Raw genomic sequence first — 15,328 nt, 5'->3', positions numbered from 1 at the left:
GAAAGTCGCATCGCATCGCGACTTGAAAGCGTCGCGTTACAGGCGTTCTCTTTATTACATAAGCGGACCTCGCGTCCGGAAGCTAGTTCGAAACTCCGTATTGGCGCTCCGCTTTTAATCGACTTCCACCCTGAACGTCGATAAACAACGGAACAACCGGAGAGGGGGGGGGTAAAAAGCGACGAGTCTTATCGAGAATCGACGCGATCGAACCGAGGATAATTCACGCGGGCGCACAAAACCCGGGCGATATTCGAGCGTGGCATAGGTGAGCGTAATTATACCCTTTGAAATTGCGCGTACAATGGGGCAGGGGCGGTCATTGAAAGTCGAGTACCTGTGCTTCTTGTGCACCTCTTGCGCACCGGCACGGCCGTTGTGCATAAGGTATTGTGCGACGAAGAGGAGGCAAGAGAGAGGAGTACGAAAAGTGTGAGGAGTGTTCTATTTAACACGTTATTAATTGATGCGCGATATCGCATATTGAGATCTTCTATTCGAGATATCGAAAATTAAGATAAAACGTTTTCTTCAAAGATCTTCTCTAGAGTTCTATCACTTGTAGTGACTTGAGAAGATTTCAGAACAAATATCTATAATTTATTATATTATTTAAACAATATTCTTCTTGAAAAGAGGAATACGCACGATTCTTATGGGGAAAAACAGCCAATTTGTTTGAATTTGTGATATATGTTCATGCTCTTTGTGATTCTCATGTCCTTTTGAAGCTTTTCGCATTGTAGTGTCTAGGTTAAAGATAATCAGCGACAAAGGAGAAAAGAATTTAAGGAGCAGATTCTGCTTTTTTTCTTGCAGAAGCCAATCGCCGCGATTAGCGCGCACAAAGCGCGCTCTTAGGTCACTTGAAACTTCCGTTAGCCAGTGAAGAAGAAAGAAGCAAAATAGACAGATCAGTATCGATGGTGGGCATTGTTCCTCTCCGCTCCCTTTACGCTCTCGAGTCGTCAAGTCAAAGTGGACCAACGACGGCCATTGCGCCGGACGAGTATATGCTCGCCATTGTAACGCGCGAATAGCGCCATTGTGGCATCATTTAAATGCGCGAGGCCGCCGAATACGTTAATGACTTTTATATACACACAACGCGACTGGTCGGCCCTGTGAAGTCGAGCGTGTTGTGTGTTATTTTATTATCGCCCCGTGAGAGAGAGCTGTACATAGGGGAGGGAAATCGAGACGCGGTCCGGAGTGCCCGGCCAACAACAACGGGAACAGAAATCGAGAATCGCTTTGTGAGCTCTCTCGAGCATTGCGAGAGTAGCCGAGGTCCTTCTACGTTGCCGAGCACTTCGTATTGTTTCGATCTTAATAACATTCTTAACAATACGCTCTGAGCCTTTCATCTCGATGAAGTAAGCGGGAAGATGTATGCTCTACAACAATTGACTTTTCACGAACATATATATAAAAATTAAAAAGTATACATATAGTTGAGTAAGTATACATTTGCGTGGCAACCATTGTTTGAAATATTACAAAATTTTAGAGAAAATACAGATATACTATAGCTTTTTTAATTTATTTAATTTTAATTTGTTTAATATATAGTTAAGATCTTTTTAAATGTTTGGAAGAACATACACAAATATCTCCTCGTAAGGCTGAGAGGTTTTACAAACTTCATTTTAAGTATCCAAATATCGAAATTAATTTATGTATCCGACTGTTGGAGCCCGCGAAGTTCTATAACGAACTAGCAATTACCAGTACGCGCTCTTCACACCCGCAGTCGTGGCGGACCAGAGAGGCGGATATATGAAGGTATAAGAGGATTGCTCGTAAATAACGAGGTGTTTATATGAAATTGCGTTTCTTGGAAGTCTTCTCCCTTTCTCTTTCGAGTTTCTCCCGAAATTTACGAGCACCTCGGACGCACCGCGGTTTCGGCCGCGCGCGCGGGGACCAAGAGCGACCAAGTGGACGGCGACGAGGACGACTGTCCGTCATATTAGCATTCCTCGAAGAGAGCAACAACGACTATTCCTCCCCGGTCGGTCTTACATTATATATCCACCATTAACCGGACGACCGGCACAAAGCTATTGTCGGCTCCGACGAATGGACTTGAGTCAACTGGGAACGACACGTGATTCATGGTACTACTACAAGCGCGCGCGCGCGCGACTGTATTAGAGGCACTCTTTAAAGAAGAGGCTTGTGCGTCTCCAAGTGCACCGTGCGATTGCACGTGCGTGCACCGCAAAGTGCGTGTGTCGCGACAGAAATGTGCCGGGACCGCGCATTTCGTTTCGAGCTGCTCTAAAATTCGGTGGCTCGGATATATTCCAAGTCACACTGCAATCGCAGCTCAAACTTTCAAAAATTTTTAATTTTACATTTTTTTAATTAAAATTTGAAAAGAATTTCAAGAAAAAAAAATTCCAGTTATAAGCATGCGGAATTTCAAGAGTCCAAGATTTCGAATATACATATAGATCACACTTATATACAATTAGTGCTTCAGCGCATCTCTCAGATCTCGTACAGCTCTCGGATCGATTATCATGACGGATCTGATTGCCACTGCACGGCCATGAATCATGAAATTATCGGGGCTCGTTGCGTGGCGCGCGCGATAAAATGTAAATCAAACGATCTGCATCCCGGCCGCGCCTAAGTCGCGGAGACTAACAATAAGATTATCTGCAAGCTATACATATCGGACCGGCGCGGCGCGGTCCGAGAGTAATAGATCCATCCAGTTTCATCCCGCACATCTTGTGTTGGCTGACCACACTCTGTTCGACGTCATCATTGGTGGTCCTAAATCTTATTTTTGTGACTTTGCTTTTGACGACCTTATTAAAACTTCTATTATAACTACTTGTATATGGATTAGGATAGATTTGTCAAATTTTTAAAAAAAGTTATTTTTCTTTCTTATTCTTGAGGAATGGAAGGATTTCTTTTCCTTTTTATATTGTAAAAAATTCTTAGAACGAAATAAAAGAAGATTGTAATCCCTCTTTTGTCTACTAAGAATATAAAGGATTTCTATACGGATTGCGTGTCATCAATTTTAATTTTTGAAAGAATAGAATTTCCTAAAACGGCGTTTTTTATGTTTTTATAGTTGAATATTTCATCATAATAGACTTAACCTAACTAAACAACAAACAAACGTTATTCCGGTTTAAAATATATGAAAAGAGCGAATTTGCGAGCATGTGATGAATAACTTAATCCGACTAGATATCTTAAACCTCTTAAAGATTATCCTGTAAGGATTTTATATGATCGTCTGAAGTCTGGTCAGTAAACAGTTCATTTAAACCTTTGATTATAATAGTCAAAAATTCGGACGGCGGTGTGGTCTAGTGGTAGAGCGCCAGACTCGTAATCTGAGGAACCAGGTTCGAGTCCACTAGAGCCATGTAACATGGAAAAGTTTTTTTTCCAAAAAACCGCGCCCCTCCGTGCAAAATGCGGAGAAAACTGGGCTCCGTCTTTCGGAAGAGACGTTAAACCGTTGGTCCAAAGGAGGGAAACAGTAAGGTAGTGGATGTTGGAGGTTAGGGTTGGGTACGTCCCATCAAAACGCCCTTTAAGGCCCCTTGGGGTATATAAAATAAAATTCTTCTAATAGTCAAAAATTCAACTATTAAAATGACCGTAGCGTCTTGAAATCGTATTTAGGATAATTTTAAATATTATATTGAATTACACGAATACTGTCCATACTCTCGAGAGAACATATATACATATAGATATCTGACTTCTTTATTGTTTGACAAAGAAGGATTTACAAACAATCAGAAAGAACAGAAAAATTTATATTCCAGATATCTTATATATACTCAAAATTTCTGATGGTGCACGAAATTTTGGCAAATTCCGGAATTAAACTTGTATATCTTTTATGTAATAAAAGATTCCTCTAGCATTGAGTTATTTAACATCCTACAAATCGAATCAAATTATGAGAATATTTTGTTTAATGAAAATGGCTTTTGTACTCGTGGAATTCCACGCCTAAAATTGCGAATAGAGAGCGGATAGGGTTTGTCGAGGTCATCGTCACATAATCGCTCAGAGCGATTGAAATAGCCTGCTTTCGATTAGGTAAAGTAGAACACGTTTTAAAGCAAAACACTCTTTAATTCTTGAAAACCATGCTTTTACATGATGCCCGTCTAATGACGGACTAATGACATTATGAATTCATTCAGTTTTTTTTTTTTTTTTTAAATTTAATTTCCTGTCTTTCGGTAGATTGGCGAATTTCGAAGTTAACTGGTTTATCCAAACAGCGACGAATTCATAAATGCTATATTGGTATTCGTGTAAATTGGATCGTTATCAAATAAAGACATAAAAATAAGAGGTGAAATTTTGGGGCTTTTCTCTGTTTCGACCAGCGAGGTTTCACGCGAGATTTCATAGCCGGCAATATGGGCCGCGCGATGCAATCCTGATGACGCTGGCAGGAAATGACGGGGCGAATTATTTCGGGAAACAAAATATGGCGGGTACGAAGAAAAACAGGGCGCTCCTCGTCGATTTTTAATTTACGCATTGTGAACGACGTTTGTCCATCACAAAGGCGTTCTCACGAAGCGGTTGGTGAGTTGGCAGATATAACAAAAACATTGTACACGCCACGCTTCTTTCTTCCTTTCTTCCTTCCCGTCAGTCGTTTTTCTCTCTCTCGTCGAAAGTCGAAAGTTTTTAACTCGAGCCGCATCCGCGCGACGACGGTAGCACATCTTTTGTGCCGCGAAAGAAAGATCGTGCTGTATCGCACGTGGCCTTCGCCACGATGCCGAATCTCAATTCATTAGTTATTGTCATTGTTGTTATTTTAGAAAATAATTTCGAATCACCATCAGGCGAATCTCTACTATCCCTCTCGACGTCACTATTGCGTTATGGCATTCGAAGTGTTATATTTAATAGTTAATTAAGTTAATAGTTTTTTTTTTAAGTTGACCCTTTTTTAACGATTGCTATCATAGCGCATAGTTACGAGACGATTGTTTAAAAAAATCTATGAGGAGCAGTATTTGTGAAATTTGAAATGAAAAAGATGAATATAAAATTGAAGATTTCTGAAAATTTATGTATAAATGTAATTAACCAAGCCGATAACTAGGCCGTTATTATATAGTGTCAAGTCAAACGATTAATGTCCATTTCCACCAATGCGGATTAATTAAGTTTAATCTCGGTTTAATTTTTTATTTTTTTCTAATTCTCAAAACTAGAAAAGGGTAAAAAGTAAGTTAAACCGAGATTAAAGTTCATCGGCATTGGTATATAGAAATGGACATAAGACCGCCTAAAAACGACTCGATATCCCGTTTAATACCTAATTCATTTAAACATGTTTGTCCTTCGTAAATGTTTGGACCTTCGCGAGTTCCGATATGTATAGAAACTCGAATTTTTTTGAAGCGTCGAGTGTTTATTCACTTGAATTCTAGCGTCTTTGGACGCGGAGTTTTGAATCTGGGGGAGTTTGAAAAGCATCTCCATGGGACTTGCTTAGAAATGCAACGAAATCGTCGAGCGAACGAGCACAGTGATCGCTCGCCACGGGTGGCTCGACATGAGAAAAGAGCATCACGCATGTGGACTGCGTAAGATAAAGAGAGAGGGTCACGGAGAGTGAAATGGAGAAGGAGAGAAAAAGAGAGGAAAGGAGCAGGAGCAAAAAGAGCAATAACGATAGCAGCGAGCATTACTCGCTCCGACGCCCACGGATTGTTCCAGTATTGTGCACCTTGGCAGGTGAGCCAAACGGCACGTCATTCTACTTACAGTGACTCGATTTGGCTTATGATTGAATTCTCCGTTTTGGACAAAAATCCGAGCAAAAATCATTTTCCACGACGCACGTCGTGGAAAGAAACAATGCCTTCGCTTGAAGCGGAAGAAATCTCGACGGAGATGTGATTAGCCGGATTAGCAGTTCAGCAATCAATGCGGCAACAAAAACAACAATGGGGGTATTCAAATAAGTTAAAGTTTAACGGTTTGACAGATTATGTTGGGTTAAAGTCGAGTAAAAAGTTAATTAATTAACTTTGGGCGCGCTACTCTTTAAGGTTATGCAAAATACTAAGTGACTCATTAACTTATCACATTAATCTTTGGGTTAAAAGCGTAAAAATTAACTTACCCGACTTTAACCCGACATAACCTGTCAAACCATTAAACTCTAACTTATTTGAATACCCCTAATATTTATGTGATTTGAAGTTATAAAATTAATTACAACCAATATTTTCCAAAAAAATATTGCGAAGTAGACATTGACTATTATTCCTATTAATGGTTTTTTAAAATAATAATGCTAAACAAATCTAGAAAAATTATAAATAAAGACATTCCAAGTAGGTCTAGAGAAACTATAAATTACCCTCCGTAGTCACACCGGGTCAATTTGATCCGAGCCTCAACTTTGCTCGTAAATATCTTGCGCGTAACTTGATAATTGGCGGGCATGACGCCCTCTAGCTGTAGTGCAGAAAACAAAAAAAAATAAAAAAAAAATTTTTTTTTCGCAAATTTTTTTTATATGTTAAAAATTTCTGAGGCCCTTCTTTTTTTATAGCAATCAATTTAGCAATATCGCAAGTGCATTCGAGAATTTTTTCAACACAATCGGTGGATAAATGGTCAAATGGCGAACGGTCCAAAGTTCGTCTCGGGTCAAAATGACCCAGAGTGATTTCCTTGTTCGAAAAAATAGGTGTGACTACGGAGGGTTAAGAAATTTGATAATAGGTATCTGGAAAATTGGATTATAAAAAGGATCGAATTCTAATTTTCGAAATTTGAGTTGAGGTTCCGCCATAGATGGTACGGGGTATATATGTCTATACTGGTCTTTTTGGGAACTCTGCGCGTCTTATTAATTGTGCGATTTCGACGAACGCGCTTGCGAATGATACGTATAATTATTACGTCAATCACGACACGGCGGAGCGGCTATTTTTGCGATCCAATCTGAATCTATACTTCTCGGTATGGCGAACGGCGAGGCCGTTTCTCGCCGTTCTTTATTTTTCCACGGCTTATTAGCCGGGTCACGGGGTTATATCCATCAAACGCCATCAGCTCCTATTGTTTCGCTTCACCTGCGAAGCTTCGACGACTTACAAGACCCCTTTCGGCCATTTATGCATACGCTTAAGTACAGACCGACGAGAAAGTTTTTTACGCGTGCTTCGTACGCGGCGATTTTGTCGCTCGGACAATGGTCCCACGAACGCGGAGCGATATTTTGAAGAAAACGAGCGAAAGTTTCGATATTTATATATATAACCGTTCTTTAATTTTATAATTTTTAAATTCTGGAGAAACATCAGAATTTTAAAACTGTAAAATAAATTCTTAAAATGTACATGTGTGTGTGTGTGCGAACATATAGTAATAAATTCTTGGATGCTTGATTTCTAAAGATATCAAATCGCTCAAACTTTGCGAACTATGATGCTTTGAAAATCCTGAAGTTACTTAAAAATCTTAACATATAAAAATCTTAATGAAAAAAATTGAACTTGATGGAGGATTCGAGTCTTTGTAACCTTCTCGAACTCCGCACCGCCTTCGTTTAATTTGTAATTGAAGTCTCTGCTCCATTTCCCCCTCCCTTCGCGTCAAAAGGGTTCTACATCCCGTAATGGCGTCTCGCCTGTCTCGGCAAGTTGCAACGTTTCGGTTTCAACGATGGCGCGATACACGCATCCCCCAATGTCGTGGTCTCTCCGCGCGCTAGCGTCCGCGTCGTCCGATTTTATCGACCTCGTTCGAGATGCCGTGACTGTCGGCCGTATATTTCACAATGCGTCACCGTGCGCGCAACACCGAGCGCGTGCATCGATCCGGGGCTCTTTCTCTTCCCTCTCGGTGAGCGGGAGAGTCGGCCGCGCGGCGGCATCGTACCGGCACCGCGAGCATTCAATCTCCGAATCACAATAACGCCGTCGTTGATGTATGGCAGAGCGCGCGCAGCATTAACATAGGATCCAAATATGTAATCCCAGACATCGCCGGCGGCCATCTGATATGTTCATTATATATTATACCCCGTTACGGAACAAGAGTGGGTGCATCGCCCCCCGCCTTCCCCCCGTTGCCCCCTCGCGGCCCCGCCGCTCTTAACGTCGCGAGCTGTATGTACATTACGACGCGTCTACCAGTTAGATGCACTTCCGGTATCCGCACGAACCTCATTTACATCCGGCGACACTCCGGACAAAGAGGGAAATTAATTATCGCCACTGCTCCGCGACGTTGCTCTCGCAAAATCGGGAAACCGTCCACCTGCCTGGGAAGAGAGTTGTGATATCGAATTGTGATAGCGCGCATTGGTCCATTGCGAGCGTCGAGAAGGTGAATTTATAAAACATTACCGGTGGCAGGATAGCCATGGTATCGCTCATTAATTTTGGAACGTGTATAAAAAGCAGTAATCGGAGAGCATAATGCTTTTTATCTAAAATGAATATTTCTTGGTCATTGACTTTTTTATATTGCTTTGGATATATATTTCTTTACATTAAAAGAAAAGTTTAACATACACAAATACATCCTGCTTCTGTTCTTTAGTCAAAGGAAAAACTTTACGCGGGGTACGCTGAATACCTCAAATACTATATAAGACTAGTTGCTTATCAAGCAAAAGATCCGGGTTCGATTTCTGGACTTTTTATCACCCCGTATATATTAGAATACATTCTGCCGTTTTTTGTTTTTTTTTTTAAATATAAAATTATCTATCCGGCATGAATGAAAAGTCAGCTAAAATATGATAATGAATGTGTTAAAACAAATAGAATTAGGTCTAAAAAATTTGTTCATGTATTCAATTATCACATTGTATATGTCAAACAGATTTGTATGCTCGCAAATAACAAGTGTGTTAATTTTCAATTTACAGAAAAAACTTCGTATATACGTAAACGAGTCCATCCTCACTTGGCTGATGCATTCATCGAGTTCAGTACAGCAATATCAGGTCAGAAATAAAACTTTACGAATATTTGATATTATTGGAGGGAGTATTGTCGGAGTACACAAAGGAAATGATTTCTTGGTGGGACTATTTCGTATGCATCGCGTGGGCGCAAAATCGATCGCGATTCGCGTCGATTCGCCTTCTTATCGGGCTCCTTTCATTTGGAATAGTAACGCGCGAGTCAGTAACACGTAATCTCCCAATCGCAGCACCTCGACACGACGGCAATCGGCGTGATGGCAAAAAAACGAGGAGCTCAGGAATGCTTTTAAAATGCTAAAATGATCGGCGATATACACTCTCGCGCGGGTTGCATCTTCGGTCCGCAAGATGAAGCAAAACGTCTTGCGCGCATACGGCTGCAGGATTATCGGTTTGCGGTCAAAACCGACCACAGGACTCCAATAGAGTCGAAACAAGCTGTAACAATGACTGCCCGGGGTTTAATTTAGCAAACAATACACTGTAATACTTTTACAATACGTTTACGATACAAAGCGAGAGACTTGCTTTGTGTCTCTCAAAGATGCTATGGATATAATTATAATTTTTTAATTAATTATTTATTTATTAGTAATTAATTTATTATAACTTTAAATTTTTTTTGGAAAAGTTAAGAAAATCTAAAAATTTGGGAATTAACCAAAGAAAATTTTTAAGGGATCCAAAATTTATTAAAATATAAATTTTATACGTAACTAAAAAATTAACCTAAACAATTTAAGATCTTTGAATCTGGGAGTTTACTAATATAATCTAATTAATATTTTTTACTTCAAATTTTGCAAAATAGGACATGATAAAAGAAATCTGAGAGATCCCCACAGAATTTTAATTATGTGATAATCATTTTTTACTTGAGGCCATGAAATAGAACACGAATTAATATTGAATAATTAGTCGATAAATTTAATAATAAATTTGACAGGTTTAAACTGTATTCGATTTGTTGTACATTCGAAGGAACTCGCAGAAGTTAATTCAGGTGGCATGTACACGTTTGCATTCCCCGATGAGTGGTCCATCTGTGCTCTTTTTTCTCTATCTTATATAAAGAAGCTGCAACGGACTTCGCCCACCTTGTGTTGGGCATCTATTTAGGCATTGGAGTAGAGACTAACCGCCTGGCATGGATCATCCGCTCCAACAAAATATAATAAAAGTTTTACCATTTTGTCGAGGCGTTTCCGAGGTGTCGGTATATATAACACGGCACGTGACTAATATTAGACATGGCGTTTTTTAAAGTGATTGTGTGTAAGTTGCATCGTAAATTAGTTTTTCAAGATTCTATTGCTTAATTACTTCTATCAACGACAACGAAATATAGAACCTCAGGAATCAATAAAATTTGCGGAGAACGTTCATAATATCGAAAGTTTTTAATTGTGTCTCTTGAAATTTTAGATTTTTAATTTGTAAAAAGCAGCGTTTTCGCGCGAAATCTATTTTTGGCAGGGTTTTTCACCGAAGTTGGCGACGTTTCTCTGTCGACCCCGTGATGTGTGACGGAATCTCTCACGTTTTCTCGAGGCGTGACGCGACAGACGTCGTGTCGCGCGGAAATTATGGGCCCATTATCGGGCGGGGCGCACCGTCGTCGTCGGAGAACCCGACGACGTGTACACACCCCTCCCACCTTTTTTTCATCGCCTTCTCTCCGTTCGCGCCGTCAGTTCCAGGGTAATTATTCCCCGGCTCGCAAGAAAACACATGTCGTCCCCTCTCGCCCTGCCATGCCGCCACCCTGTCCGGCGTGGACCGCCGTCGACATAATAAATCCGAACCCTCGTTGTAACGCAATTTCGTCTCATTGTGCCCGCGGTGGCCCGGTTATGAAACTCAATTCTCATTGTTCACCCCGTTTCCGATGCGCCTCTCTTACCCTTATATCCCGTTTCCTACCGGGGGCCACAACCGTGAGGTAATCGCGGGGCAGGAGAGGCGACGAAACCAGTTTTCGCGAATGTTTCTGGGAGAAGTGTTGCGTGTTTTCGGTCGTGGGTTTTCTCTCTTTCTCTCGCACCCTTCTCTCGCTCCTTTTTTTCTCAGGGGGCAGCCTCGGACAGCGCGAGGTAACGCAGCGTCGGATCTCCCCCTCTCCCCGTCATATGATTTTTCTGGGAAAGATGTGGGGTGGGGAGGGGAGGAGGAAAGGGCTATGAATGTCATCCGCAAGCGTTAATCGATGTGATACAAAGGCCATTAGATGTTACCGCGGACGGAGGCGCACGCCCATGTCGTTTCCCGTCGCCATTGTGGAAGGCGCACAATTAGAGGAGACTTGACACTCTGTGCGTGCGCCTGCTGTGATTGCCGCCTATTGTGGCGGGGACCGCGGATCCTGACGGTGACAATTGCCAAAGCGACCCTTCGATTTCGTCGATATGGAAAGACATATTCTATATCGCGCGCGACGCTGCAGCGGCCGAGATTACGGGAGGAATGAGACGCCGAAGGGATGCCTGTCTCGCGCAATTCATGTACATATCGCGCTTATCTTGAGGAGTGTCACCTTCGAAATTATGCGCGTTTGATAACGTAGATCGAGACCCGATAGATCGAATAACGTCGAGTATTTAATTACCTGCATGTCTATTTTCTTGACGGTACGGTACTATACGACTAATTTAACATGCGTTGTGATTAGTTTTGGAATCTCGTAAGGACCGGCAGACTGCACGATGCAAATTTGTCGCACGGTCGAGCAACGGACCCAAGGTCAGACCCACCTACCTACTTCCCAAGCGGAACTATCGCGCATTCGAGGCACAATGGTCGACCGTGGACACTATTACGAATGACGGTGTACCGTTACGAGTAAACGTCACACGATTGCGTGGGAAAATCAAGAGTTTCGATTGATCGTCAAAATGCAATCTCTGATACAGCCTCCGAAGAATTTGGGAAGAACTCAAAGAATAAGAAAGATCTTTTGCAACTTATATAGACGCAATACTAATTTGACGTCAAATGAATTAAACAAGTTAAATTTGCTATACAGAGGTACGCCTAATACATTCCAATTAACAATTGGAAAAATATTATTTTCTAACCAAATTTAATTTCTAGAAATAAAATTTTAGTAGCGACTAAAGATCCTTCCCCTTCTTCCTCATTCAGAAAGTCAATAGTAAAAATTTTGGAAGAGCTGTCGAGATTCCGTAGATCGCGCGGGAGTGAATAAAAGAGGCAACGATGCGAGAGCTTGACTCAATTCTAACTCTCGAATTCTATGTTACGTAAAAACTCGCGCGCGATAATGCTTCCCGGCCACTTCACTCCGAAAATGCCAGGAATATCATAGAGAAGACCCGGCGCGGGGCATGCGAATGGCCAGGGAGTTGACTCCGCAGTCAACAGTTAACGATTTTCAATGGCGATTGGATGTCAGCATCACTCTCCGATTGGCGGAGAGTGATGCTGACATCCGGACAAACGGACAATGGGAAAGCGCTAAATGCTCACGGCGCGCGTTCAATCCCGGTGAATACGCGCGGCGTCTATTGAGGGTTCCACCCTGCTATTACAGTCAATGACGGAACATACGAAACACTATTCAGCCGCCGCGTTTGTTCCTTGCACACATCGTGTAAGTATAGTGTAACCCGGCTGGATGGTTAATGGCGCGGATGCGAGTGACGCCTGTTTGCAAACCTTCCGCCAAACCGATTCGAGTGCAATCGAACGAGGCGCGCGTTTGCCCGAAATTAACGGCTTCTTCGCCACGAACTTGACGCGGCATTTCCTTTTTTCCGCGAGGAAAAATTCTATTCGAAAGTCTCCCGAAATTCCGCACCTCAAATAAAATTCGTCGAACCTCAGGATACCTCGGTGTTTTTTAGTTTCGAGAAGATTTTCGTGAGAGTTCCCGGCCGCGCGCGTATAGTCCAAGCGGAGACTGGGATCAGCGCGGCGTGAAATTCAATTATGTCATTCATCGCTCCTGGCGGCCTTTTTGCCCCCTACTTCCCTTCTCCATCCCTTTGGCGCGACCCCAGAAACCCTCTGTGATATCCATCCGCCGTATAGGATGGATCCGCAGATGCGCCGCGGCACACGAACTCGCCTACGGCCAGGTTGCGTATCGTTTTCCGGGATGTCACCGAGATCACTGTCTCCTTGAATTAGGTCGAGACTCTCGTCCCCATCCTCTCGATCGTTCTGCACTTGCGGTTTTTCTGCAACGGCGACGTCAACCGATGCAGGACCGCTGATCCTCGCACGCGTCGCTGCGCCTCGCATCAAAGGAGAACCGTCGGTGGAAGCTTTTCTAAGCTTCTCTGATCTCTCGAGAGCTCCTCGACAATCGCGTCGTTTAATTGGCCGATTTCACGGATTATTTAATCATACGCGGTAGGACGGGACGGGTCGTTTCTGAGAAGCATCGGAGGAAGAGTTGAACGACTAACTTGGATCTCTATATGGTCGTAGGAAGTCCATGCTTCATGTTCCAAAACTAGGGGTCTTTGGATTTCTGAATTTTTAAATTTTTTTTTAACTATCTTTTCGAACAAAAATTGGGAAAAATGTAAAATACCAGAATTTTTTAAAAAAGTTAGATAATTTTAGTATTTGAAAAATTTAAATCTTCCAAAATTTTTGCAAATGTAGAACATTTAAAAAGGCAGCTTACTTTAAAGCGATGTATCTTAACAATAAGAAACCAAAGTATGTGTATGAACAGTTCATGTAAAAAATCGAATATACATTTTCTTTAAGAAGAAATATCGCTAAATTTTGTGTACTTTGAATTAAAGTTACTTCTTAAATTTTAAGATAATTCAAATTTACAATTTGGCAGCTTTGGCTTTTTGTAATATTTAAATTGTTTTAATTTATTTTTTAAAATAATTTTAATTTCAGATTTTTAACTTGTTAACTTTTTTTAGCTTTTCCTTAATTATTCTTTTCGAGCCCATGTGCTTTTTAATGTATGTACATTGTGCTTTTAAAATTTTATTATTTTACAACTGAATTTGAAAATAAATATGTAACTTTACATACACATATTAATTTTTACGTGATAATTTTGATTTGGTCAAATATAAAATTTTTTAGACGGTTGATCGCCGAAACTACATTATCACATTGTATTTTGATGGATATCAGGTAGATCATCGATCTCTCTTCGCACACAATCGGGGCACGGATGGATTACGCGCGCAATCGGTTCACCTGAAAGGAGAAGGGATTGTACCCCGCTTGAAAACCTCGGTCGCTCGTAAAACGTTCTGTTTCGCCTATACGTGTCAGACACGTCGTTCGCCCGCCTCTCCCTCTCACACAATCATCCTGCATCCACACCCCTTCCTTTTTAATCTAGCCATTGTCATGTTAATGCGCAGTGTTAGTTTCATGGGAGGTGAAGAGAAAGGACACATTATATCGCGCGAAGAGGGTCACGTATGAATGTTATGCGTGAGACCACGTGCTGGTGTGCGCGCGTATACGTGTGACGTGTGCGTGCGCCATAGAGAGCCGCAAGAACTGCATGCTCCGAATTGAAGGAGGGAAGATTTGTTTTACGAGTACTTCAATTCCGCAGAAAGCAATATATCCTAAGTAGAACCTGTATCGCCACAGAGATTTGTATTTTGCCTACTTTTTTTAAGACTTGTAAAATTAAAAGAATGCTAATATTCGCAGTTTTTACTTTAATGTAACTAAAAAATTTCTATTTAAATTTTGATTTATGACATGAGAAACAATTTGAGATCTTTCAAAAACATATTTCTATTTTTTTTACATTTTCTTCCGGTACAACATAATGTAGTTAACTGCGTGAAAAACTCTAGCTCTTTAGATGACAAGTGTCATAAAAAGTGTGTGTCCCTGGGAACAAAACCCCTGGAAACACACCAGGTCATTTATAGCACGCGTACTCTGATGCCTAAGGGCTCCTAGGATTCCTTGGTCATCTAAAGGCCATCTAGGAATTCTTAAATCGGAGTAGGTGTTTTCGTTACAGTAACATGCAGAAGGATATATGGACTGTGTTCCAGAACGTAACGTATATACTGTAGATTTTCAACGCTGACAGTGAATTCTGAAACACAGCTTTGGTGAAATCTGTCATATATCCGCGGGTATAATGTATTGTTCCTCTATGCAGGACACTTAAGTCGCTTCTTTGTCATTTCCATTGTGTGCTATTGTCCTTCAGATCTTGCCAGAAGCTTTTCACTGCTGGAAATGCAGTCTATTATATATACGTCTATGAACCAGAATTTCCCGGATGCTTCCCTAATGATAGGTATAATATCCGATTGATCAGGGTCCTATTGTATCCTATTGTCGGCGAAACGAAAATTCCGCATTTTTGTCACTTTGCAAATT

General features: G+C 41.4%; 1 long non-coding RNA gene across 1 annotated transcript in view; it reads left to right on the top strand.

Moving 5' to 3' along the window:
• The window catches only part of LOC143897719 (uncharacterized), a 140,507-nt gene that overhangs the window by 99,566 nt on the left and 25,613 nt on the right, over positions 1-15,328 (top strand). Inside the window, exon 3 of the long non-coding RNA XR_013256981.1 lies at positions 8,912-8,989. This is a non-coding gene — a long non-coding RNA (uncharacterized LOC143897719). The remainder of the gene's footprint in view (positions 1-8,911; positions 8,990-15,328) is intronic.

Source organism: Temnothorax americanus, unplaced genomic scaffold (assembly GCF_048541705.1).
Source record: "Temnothorax americanus isolate GAGA-0224 unplaced genomic scaffold, ASM4854170v1 Scaffold21, whole genome shotgun sequence".
NCBI classification, from domain to species: Eukaryota; Metazoa; Arthropoda; class Insecta; order Hymenoptera; family Formicidae; genus Temnothorax; species Temnothorax americanus.
The sequence above is the reverse complement of the archived record's forward strand: the minus strand, read 5'-3'. Positions and strand labels throughout refer to the sequence as shown.